Here is a 3,363-nt window from a genome sequence, read left to right on the forward strand (position 1 = left end):
ACTACAAAAGCTCAATGATAGTATTCTAAGACAATGGGGGAGCAACAGACATTACACTGAATACTCATCCCACAACAGGGGAGTCCTCACACTGATACACCCATCGCTGGCGTTTGTCACAGAGAAAAGCAAAATTGACCCCCAAGGTAGGTACGTGATTTTGTGGGGCACCGTCTCAGGCGAGAAATTGATCCTAGTCAATACCTTTGGGCCGAATACAGATGACCCCGTATTCTACATTGGTGTACTGGCCGAAATCGGCCCGACAGCGGACACATGTACTGTGGGGAGACGACTTCAATACCATTCTGGATGTCGCCATGGACAGATCTTCTGATAAACAGAGGAACCTCACTAGATCAGCCACTGTCCTATGTCAAGCCCTAGTGGAATTAGGCCTGGTAGACACCTGGAGAGGGACACATCCGGTAGACAGACAATACACGTTCTATTCATCAGTCCACGACACAGAATCAAGGATAGACTACTGGTTTATCTACTCTCATTTGTTCAGTTCAGTACAGCACTGTGACATACTCCCCCGCACACTATCTGACCATTCCCCAGTCATACTCGATGTGAGGATCCAGAACATAAGACCACCAATCAGAAGGTCGAGAATGCCCCCAAATATCTTCAAAGACCCGAACGTTGTGGAGTCATTACACATCGAGAGTGAGGAATTCTTCCAACAAAACAAAGGGTCAGTAGATAAATGGTCAGCCATATGGGAAACATTCAAGGTGTGAATAAGAGGTAATATAATGTCTAAAACAACAGGCCTGCTTAAGGCCGTCAGAACCGAACTAACCGAAACGGAGATACACCTGAAAACAATCAAAAATGACTACAGTACAACACATAACAAACAAACATTAGCTGAAATTAATTCACGCCTTCAGAAATTTAATGAACTGGCAACAAAGGAACAACAATACATGGCTACTCCAGCCAGGGCACGCAGATATGGGGAAAGCAATAAGGCAGGACACTTGCTAGCATGCTTACTAAGGAATGAGTTTAACCATACACCCATCACAAGTATTGTAACGGAAAATGGGGAGGCGGTAAACGAAGATGACATAAATTCTGAATTCACCAAATTCTATAACGACCTATATGCGAACCATGACACATGCACTCGGGAAGACCTGAGGGGGTACCTAGGCAAGATCACACTTGCTAGAAGACAACTGGGCCCTGGAACAACAGATAACCAGTGAAGAAATTGCTGACGCAATCAAATCCTTGGCAGCTGGAAAAGCTCCAGGCCCAGACGGACTGAGTCCAGAACTATATAAAGAGTACTCCACCATAATCTCCCCAATATTAACACATGTATGGGAGGAGGCTATGGGAACTGGCTCCCTCCCGGACACAATGACGGAAGCAATTATCACAGTATTATTAAAACCTAGACGCCTTCCCGACGAACTTTCCTCCTATAGGCCCCTCTCATTAATTAACACAGACGCCAAGAATTACGCAAAGGTGCTAGCAACTAGATTATTACCCAAAAGGACTACCCTTATACACCCTGATCAATGCGGCTTCATCCCGACAAGGTCCATGGCCTTAAACTTACGCAGACTGTTCGGAGTCGTGGCGCAGATTAAACTTGGGGTGCAGACAGTGGCTGTAACAATGGATGCAGAGAAAGCGTTCAACTCAGTCTATTGGGCCTACTTGTTTGAGGTCCTAGATAAATTTGGATTCAGTCCAGCCTTCACACAATGTGTCAGGCTGCTTTACACTTCTCCCAAAGCCAGGGTCCTCACAAATCATACTCATTTTAGATTACACAGGGGAACCAGGCAAGGATGCCTCTTTTCTCCCATCCTCTTCGCTCTCACAATAGAACCAGTTGCAGCGGCGGTCAGACTAGAACAGGAACAGAGGGGCATAAGGATGGCTGGTATTTTCAAATCTATAACTTTATATGAAGACGACACATTATTGTATGTACGCGAACAAGAGAAAAGTCTTGCTCCCACATTGCCAGTGATAGAAGAATTCAGGGTATACTGGGGCTACAAAATAAACACCACAAAATCTGAGGTATTCTCCACTAACTCCGGCCACTGCCCGTCCTGCACATACGCATGGTCTTAGATGGTCCCCTAACCATAGCAGATATCTTGGAATTCTCGTCTCCAGAGATAGGACGTCCCTATACATCGACAATTATGAATCCCTATTGCAAATGATCCATACTAAACTACAAATCTGGACTAGGCTCCCTATATCACTCATCGGCTGCGTCGCGGTACTCAAAATGGTGGTGTACAAGAGGGCGGAGTGACCTCTGACGGGCCCATGGGATCAGAGCTCACCCTCAAGTACTTTAAGATGAGATAGCTGCACCTTGAGGTGGATGGGGTGCAGGATTCTCTTACTCCAACACCAATCAATAAGGACAACTCAAATGGTTTGGCAAAGGGAAGTCCGTTTAATGACAAGTACAAAAAATGGAAAAACATTAGGAAATCATCAGTGATGTGATCGCCCATCTCGCTTCAACTTCCAAAATCTTCATTCAAACAGCTATTCTTATAGGCAATATTCGTGATCATTGACGTGCAACACTCAAAAGTTTGTCATGCAAGTCTATTGGTTGGAAAAGGTAACTTCAGTATAGGTACTTTAACTGTATATGGTAACGGGGTGTGAGGATTGGATAACTCTTATCGGGTGGGCGCCTACGGCCATCACTCTACATCACTCGTGCTAGACATCACTACAACTACGACGTCTCATTGGTTCTACTAGCTATAGGACCCTAGATTACTTGATCCCTTGTGATTGGGTCGGTTACACCCCTAGGCATAAATCTCCACTTTAATTAGCAGCTTGCAGAATGGATACCCAGATGCGGCATGCCCCAAAATTCACCCTGCCTCCCTTCCATCAATCAGTACTTTAAGGCTATGTGTCAATTAGTTGGCTGAGGATAACCTCGAAACTGTAGCTTCTTATCATGGAAAGTTATGGCATCCTCTGGTTTTGGGTGACATCAGACATTGGTACCTCTTCGCGCTTGGCTGGTCACGTGTCAGTACACTGTGAAGCTACTTCATTTTCCATCTATTTGCGTATTTGATTCTCTCTTCGGCCTCGCCATCTGCCTGGACCTCCTTATCTCGACCTTCACGGGCAGGCTGCTATGTTCTTAAGTTTAGATTCTTCGGAGTTGTCGATCTCCTCCCTTCCTTGGGTTGGCCTCGAATTCCTAGGCATGACCTGCTTTTTGCTAAGTTTCGAGTTTCGATTCCGCTCTTTCGTCTGGCTTTGTGCTAGTATATGAATCCTGACTTGTTAGGCCCCCACCATCCTGTTTTTTTAGCTTCTTGCGTTACAAGCCTA

This window comes from Ambystoma mexicanum, chromosome 13 (assembly GCF_040938575.1).
Source record: "Ambystoma mexicanum isolate Mex_15411 chromosome 13, UKY_AmexF1_1, whole genome shotgun sequence".
In the NCBI taxonomy this organism is placed as follows: Eukaryota; Metazoa; Chordata; class Amphibia; order Caudata; family Ambystomatidae; genus Ambystoma; species Ambystoma mexicanum.